Source organism: Micropterus salmoides, unplaced genomic scaffold, assembly GCF_014851395.1.
Source record: "Micropterus salmoides isolate LMB-PRFRI ecotype aquatic unplaced genomic scaffold, ASM1485139v1 Ms_hic_scaffold_4, whole genome shotgun sequence".
NCBI classification, from domain to species: domain Eukaryota; kingdom Metazoa; phylum Chordata; class Actinopteri; order Centrarchiformes; family Centrarchidae; genus Micropterus; species Micropterus salmoides.
This window is the reverse complement of record NW_024043372.1, coordinates 5,003,313-5,011,649: the sequence shown is the minus strand read 5'-3', so window position 1 is coordinate 5,011,649 and position 8,337 is coordinate 5,003,313.

The following is an 8,337-nucleotide window of genomic DNA, read 5'->3' as shown; positions in this document are numbered from 1 at the left end:
CATACAAGCCTTTTCATCTATTCCAAAACCAATCACCATAAAGAAGGTGATGATGATTTTATGGACAAGGGATCCCATTACTGACAAAGAATGTACAGAGAGAGAAACCTTTCTCCCATGATTCATGGTAAACTAACAGTGCACTTGACTGACTTGAACTGACAAAGCTGAGCTGACAGAGCCTCACTGACTGAAACGGCTCTCTATAGTCTACCTGTACTCGGGGACTACAAAGACCTGACCTACGTTCTTACTTGACTTGACCAAAGGACGATCACATGACCAGTTTTGACACTACATCCTGGAAGCAAACTAGATGCCTGGTGCTTATTGTCATGTAGCTTGCTGTGTCTGTTGCTTTATGTTATGCTGGATGTTTCTTTGTGTGTTGCTGCCATGTTGATGATAAAATGTGATGCACGCTAACAGATTGACCTCATTTCTACAGGAAAAGAATGATGCCTGCTCGTTCCTTGTTGTTTGATGTTATTGTTCAAACCCATTTCTTTTTTAAACATGGTCCAGAGTTTTGCCCATGCGCTCTCCTCCATTCAGAGAGGCTGTTTTACACACACAGAGCAGAGTGTCACCCAGAATAATATGCCATAATTTGTTTTTATTTACAGTGAAATGAGTGACGTCACCATATAATGGACTGAACTAACATCATGTGAATGAATTACTGTCTTGTTGTTGTTGTTGACAGTTTTCCCTCTCCTACACATGAGCAGCAGCCAGAGCCTAATATCTAACACTAACCGATTTTTCTTCTTCCTTTTTATTTTTTAGCCTTCCTAGAAAACTACAGATTGCTGGTGTTGTAAAACTGTAATAAAAACTTCTAATGAAATATTGTGATGAAGGAAAAGACAGGTTTATGAAAGGTTTCCCAACACACCCTCACAACTTCTGTCAAACATGCTCAATCTGCCTAAGACACAACACAGGGAGAGGATTACAGGTTCCATTTGCAGCACATCCACCACCAGAAGAACCATGTGACCACCTGATGAGGGAGGTTTTTAGCTAAACCCAAGCAAAGGCAATAAGTGCTGTTGATGATAGTTGAAATGTTTCCAAAATGGATGGAAGTTTTTCCAACTTGCGTCTGGAACAAAAGCCCTGGTTTGTGAAATCTTGCCATGCTGGGGTGTGCCTTCTAAAATTGACAGTGACGACAGAACACCTTTTGGAAGTGAAGCCATGAAAACAACTTGGCTCTTATATGGACATTGATTGAGACAGCATTTTTCCTACCGCCCAGCAATCAGTGGAGCAGTAGGGAAACAGAATAGAATGCTGAAGGTTAAGCTAAGTATTGTGAAGACACACGTCTTCCATGAACAGAGGTGTTGCCGGTGGTGTTGATGAGAACCAGGATAAGAACCAGGTCAAGGTTTGAACCTATTTATGATTCCTTTAGGCCGCCCTCCACTAACAGGGACAGAGGCAGCGAGCAGAGTACTGCCTGACACACATCACTGTGAGAATGATTGAATGTTAAAGTATTGCCAGACTTTGTCCTCTGCTCTTGCCCGTCTACACCAGCAGGTTAAAGAGGCCCTACCCTCTCCAGCAACAGAACCACTGCACAGGACTCACAGGCTTTTAGACAGCAAACATCAACACAAGGGAGCCAGTGGGAAAACTCCTGGTCTCACCACTGCTGATTTAAGTGACGCTATCAGAACACGCAGGGCAGGTATCATGTTTGACCCTGAAAGGAGGCTCACCATGGCACCCGTTCCGACACCCAGGCATGTGTGGCCTACGAGGAACAACACTGATTTTTGCGGCCATTGCAATAGCGTTAACAGTGCCTCTGTTGTGGTTCTTGGATCACAAGCGTGACGCACAAGAGCCACCACAACAGAACAACACAGTGAACTACACACTGGGCACGTTGGCATCAAATATCAGTGTTAGAGGCAAGAGAAGCATCCAAAGAGGCTGGAATGCTTGGCTAATTTCCAACAAGAAACATTCCATCCTGCTAACAACCTGGCTGGCTTACGCAAATTTCACAGCCAGAACTCATAACAATGACTCCTGTGTGCTGTGTTCAAAGGCGCGATTACTGGCAGTGCCCCTGCCCTTTAACTCCAGTTCCTGTTACCACTATAACCCAATTCAACAGACTGCATTTACCAAGAGTGTTACTGATCTTCCATTATATTGCCCAAGGGATTGCATTCACCTCCTAGCGTCATCACTATATGACTATGCATCCATCAAGGCCTTGTGCTCGCATCCCAAACTAATTACTAAACTAAAGGTAATGAAGAAGGGTTCACTCCCACCACCAGTACAGGTTTCAGCAAAATCCCCGTATGAGTGTTACACCCGTTGTGACACCGAGAACAGTAGTAAGCCTGTGGGTAGCTTCCCACACTGTAGCACGGAGTGGTTGCTGATAAATTCTTCACATGCAAAACTCATCAAGCCTGAGGGCTACAATCACACATCCAGTGAACCATTTACATATCAGGGGGTCGGGTACTATCCGCCATTCCCAAATCTTCTCTACACACAGAGAAAAGCCGTATCTGATATATGGTCAATGTGTGGAGAAGGACTAATGCAGGAGTTGCCATATGACTGGTCGGGAACTTGCACCCAAACCATGTTGGTGGAGGATGTCCACATAGCGGTGCCACAGGCCCAGCATCCTCATACTACTAAGAGAAGTATGTCACCAGGTGACAAGGTCTACATTGATGCCATAGGGGTCCCCAGAGGAGTTCCAGATGAGTATAAAGCGAGAAATCAAATTGCAGCAGGATTTGAGTCTGTACTTTGTTGGTGGTGCACCATAAACAAAAATGTGAACTGGATAAACTGCTTTTTTTTTTCGCACCAGCGTTTTGCTAACTTTACGCACAATGCCATCAAAGGACTGTCCGAGTAACTGTCTGCCACCTCACTGATGGCATGGCAGAATAGAATGGCGTTGGACATGTTGCTAGCGGAGAAAGGGGGTGTCTGTGTAATGTTTGGCGACTCGTGTTGTACATTTGTGCCCAACAATACAGCTCCAGATGGTTCAGTGACCCGAGCGCTGGAAGGAGTGCATTCCCTACGAGAAGAACTTGCAGAGAACTCTTTTTCCCGTTTAAACTGGGCCTCACTTGTCAACACAGATAATGAATCTACTGACGACTCTGACGAGAACGGTTCATAATCTGTATTATTATCCTCCCTGCTTGCTATTTACTAGGAATTTCTATGTTCCACAAAAACATCCTCAGCTTTCCTCATTACAATACAATGACGGTATAGGTTAAATCATGATGACTTTCTATGACCTGATGATATTTTTGTAATGTTGTCCATACTTGCGTGATCAAAGAATGATCACAAGGGAGGAGTATGTGATGGAAATTAGAGATTTTACTCTGTTTACTTTTTCCCCTGCATGCTCCATTATTTTATACAAAGGTCTCACTGTATTTCATTTCATTTCATTTATTTATTTAAGGACAGTGCACATTAAGAAACATTTCTGTAAATGTGCCAGTGTTAGCCAGCAGGCTAATTTTCAACTGTAGTCCATCTGTATGGTATCTGATATTTTATCATCTTTCAGCTAGGTGAAGTTTTCCATGGGAAAGATGCTCGTTAGAGAGTTTTCATATCTGACTGACCTTGATAGGCCTTCATCTCAGGACAGCTGGTCCCTACTCCCTTGCTTACACTCTGCAGACTGGTTGCACTCTGTATTTTTGTCTGACCCTTTGCAAAGAATAAAACCCTTAAAAGACGTCTGGATTGGACTCTTTGTTTCAGAAGACTCACTAAAGGACAAATTTCCATTACATTAGTTAATTAGTTAGTTAGTTGTTTTCCATTGCCTGTTTTATGTCAGTTTGTTCTGTGATCCTGGGTTTGTTCTATCTGATTGTGTTTGTGATTGTTTTTTGTATTCCTTGTTCTGTTCTGTTCATTTGTCTTATCTTGTTATGGTCTGCTCTGCCCTGTAGATGTGTTTCTTTTGTGTCCATCTGTTTGGGTTTTGTCTGTGGATTTCTGAGTTGTCCGGTGAGATTTGGCCTGCTTGGTTTCTGTCTGTGTTTCTGTCTGCTGTCATTATTAGTATCACCTGTTTGTGCTCCCTCCCTCCTCGTTAGCGTGTGCTTAAATGCGTGTCACTTCTGACCAGCTCTTGCTGGTTTGTTGGATTTACCCTTTGTTCTGTTACACCTTGGAATATTCATTGTTTTGGATTTTGTTTTTGCTGCTCTGTGGACAACCTCTGTTTATGGAATACCTTGTTGTATTTGTTGGACTCTGCCGTAAGTTTGGCTTTTTCACTTTTTGTTAATAAATTCTGAAAGAGATTGTCCCCCCTGCTAGTCCTGCGTTTGGGTCCTATAACCTGTTCCTGTCTGCACACACGACAAACTCTGACACAGTTTCAGTTTTTGTGAAAAATGGAAGCTAAATTTGCAGTTCAGTTGAGTGCTTCCTGTTTCTTATCAGATTCATTCTTTTTCTTCTATCTCAAAAGGAATTGAGAAAGCTGCCAGCACACTGCTGCCCCGGCTTGTCCTGGGAAAATTCATGAGTGCCATTTGCTTGGCAGTCAAATCAAACATGAGTGTTGCAACACATCCTTTCCAAGGAACTAGACGAAAGTGTGCTCACTGCCTGAGGTGATTGTTTTCCGGTTTTTTTTGTTGAATAGGCTAAAGCAGTGGTTTTCAAAGACAGTAAAAGTCTTTGCCAGTGTCGAGCTGTCAGTCCTGGAGCTGGCTAATAAGGTTCAATATTGTGTCATTAATACTGCAGATATGCGTGGGAGATTTCTGAAGTTCAGCTTGTAAAGCATTTGTAGAAGGAAATGTGACTCATAGTTAAAACACTGGTTGAGCAACTTTAGCTGATGATATTTCTCATGAAACACTGTAGAAAGCCAGAATCTCTTTCAGAAGACTTCAGTGCCAAAGTTTTTACCCAACATAAAGTCTTTAAAACGAGCTCAACTGTAAACATCAGCAAAAATACAACAGAAGTAATGGTAATCCTGAAACATAAGTGAAACACTGACATGGACCATTTTACTGCATTTGCTGATAATACTTACATACATTTACTTAATTCAGGTTTTAATGCAGATGTTTTACTTGTGGTGAAGTGTTTTGAGAGAGTAGTTTTAGTACTTTTACTTAAGTAAAGATCTGAATACTTCTTCCATCACTAATAACCATTACTATGAAACTGCTGAACAACAGGCTCTGTTAAGCTCGGATAATCTGGACTCGGCTGCAAAATTCAGATTCAGAAACAAGAAATGGGTTCAGAGAAACAAGGTTTATTTGTAAGATTACTTGAATGTGCAAAGGCAGGTTCGTGGAGGTTTCAAGGGAATCCAACGTGTCATAGGGATCAAGCTAGAAGCCCAGGAGAATCCAGCGAATCCAGAACGTTTTCCAAAAGAGGTCCAGTGAGCAGAGCTGTGTGGAAGCAGGAGAGGAGCAGAGGTGGGAGTCAAACCAAGTCAGCTGTGTTGCAAGTAAAACAACAGGAACAATCAGAACAGGCTTCACTGACGTGTTAGTCTGTGATCTGGAGCTGAGTGGATAGAAGAGCCAGTATAAGTAGCTGGTCTAGATGGATCTGATAGGCTGGCCACTTGTACCTGACTCACAAGGGAAGGTGGAAAGGAAGAAGGAAATACTAAGGCCATGTCTAGGCAGGGGCGAAGTGCTTACCAGGCTCAGCTAACTATAATCCAGATAAAACAATGACACCCACAGGGAATTTAGTTTATTGTGGTAATAAAAAGTGATAGAACAGGAAGTAAAATATTTACAAGATAATTACGAGTAGAATATGCTGTAGAAAAACTCGGTATATATAGTGGCATTTTCAACATGTTTATTAATTTAGAAAAGTAACATGTTTATGCTCATTTTGTCTCATATGTGAGGGACCAGGCAGTTAAGCATGAGGAGTCAAGAGGGAAATTTAAAACAAAAGGGTTTTATTTACCAAAAAATCATTACAACAAAGATAAAGTTTTGGGCCCATGAGAGGTCAAATAAACAAACAATAAATAAAGCTCTGAACATAAGAGACTCAAAAATACAACTGACCTACTATACAACAAATAAAGGGGACTTATATATTGGCTGATCAGACCAGTTTTGACACACAGGGGAAGACTAACAACAACAACACATCATAACTACAAACACAACAAAACGTATGTAAAAACTTATTCCACAAGAAATGTACATTTACTTAACCTTAACTCAAAAATACTCAAATATAATATAAATCTAAACCCCAAATATTTAAGGAGAGAATAAAGCCACCCCCCAGACATAGCAAGCAGTGGTAGTGTCCAATCAGGCCACCTCTCCTATAAAGCTGCTCCTGCTCCGAGCACCAACCCTTTAAGCCAGCAGACTTCCTGGATCTCTCCTGGGTGTGGCATCCAACACTGGTAAGCTCAGAAACAAGAATTATAACAAAATGACAATCCAAAAGTAACTAATGGTGTGTGTTCCAAAAGATGCTTCTGTATACTAAAATAAAGTATGTGAAATAAACTAAGTGTCCTGTAAGTTTATTTGTAACCAAATAAATATTTACAACAAATGTCTAATGTGTATGAAGGTATATAAACTAATCCTAAAGAACACAACATAAACTCAGTGCATGAGGTTACTGCTCTTCATCTGGTTGTGAGGCCACGGCTGTGGCCATCACACACCCTCCTCCAGAGCTGCTGCTGGGCCAGCGAGAGAGATAGTCTGCAGTGGTGTTGAGCTTGCCAGGGATGTACTGGACAAAACCGGAACGGCTGCATGGCAAGGTACCACCTGGTGATCCGCCCATTGGTATATTTCATCCTCTCCAACCACTGCAATGCCTTATGGTCAGACTCTAAGGTAAACTCTCTGCCCATCAGGTAATACTTGAAAGAGTCCAGGGCCCATTTGACTGCCAAGGCCTCCTTTTCCACTGTCGAATAGCGGACCTCTCTGGGTAGAAGTTTCCGACTGATATACGCCACAGGATGTCGTTCCTCCTTGGGTCCCTGTAGAAGCACTGCCCCCACACCCCTCTCAGAGGCATCAGTCTGTAATATGAACAGTTTCTCAAAGTTTGGACTATGTAAAACAGGGCTCTTACTGAGAGATTTCTGAATGTCCTTGAAAGCAGCCACTGCCCCCCCTGTCCACTGAACCTGGTTGGGACATCTTGAGCCCGTCTTATCTGTTAGTAGAGCCGCCCTGGCTGAGAAGTTGGGGATGAACCGATTGTAGAAGCCAGCCATCCCCAGGAAAGATCTTAGCTGCTTCCTGGTCTGTGGGAGAGGACATGACTCAATTGCATGGATCTTTTGAACCTGAGGTTTAATTAACCCACCTCCAATAACGAAACCCAGGTACTTGTTTCCTTCTTGCCCAGGACACATTTAGCTGGATTGATTGTCAAGCCGGCAGAATGTAGGCGGTCAAAGACCACTTTGAGATGCTCCACATGTTCCTCCCACGTTGTGCTGTAGACAAAATATCATCAAGGTAGGCACAAGAAAACTCAGACAATCCATAGAGAACTTGGTCCATTTAGTCTTTGAAACGTTGCTGGAGCCCCATGCAGCCCAAATGGTAACACCGTAAACTGGAAAAGCCCCCAGGGAGTTCGGAAGGCCGTCAGTTCCTGAGATTGCTGGGCCAGGGGCACTTGCCAGTAGCCCTTACAGAGGTCACTGGTGGTTAGATATTTTGCTTTTCCAAGGCGGTCAATGAGATCAATTCGTGGGGTGGGGTAAGAGTCAAACTTTGAAATTGAGTTTAGATACCTGAAGTCTATACAGAACCTTATTGTTCCATCCTTCTTCGGAACCAGCACCACAGGATTGCACCACTCACTCTTGGATCACTGAATTATCCCCAGAGACAACATGAGATCAACTTCCTTCTTCAAGGACACCAGGAGGCGCTCTGGTATCCTGAAACTCATACATCTCACTGTTGCATCAGATTTTAATACAATGTCATGTTCAACCAGGTTTGTGCACCCTGGATATTCTTGAAATATGTCTGTGTGAAGTAGAGTTTGTACCCGAGACTGCTGATCCTTTGACAGATGGCTTACATCAAGCTCTCTGGACACTGGCAAGGGCAGATAATGGTCATCTGCCTCCTCCTCTTCCTTTACAGCCTGAATCAGGAACACCTCAGCTCTTGGGACCCACTCAGGAGGTTCACATGAAGCACCCGGCTAGAACGCTGATGCCCTGGAGTGGAGACCTGATAGGTGGTGGCCCCCAACTTTTTCTTCACCTCAAAAGGCCCCTGCCATTTTGCAAGGAGCTTACTGTCA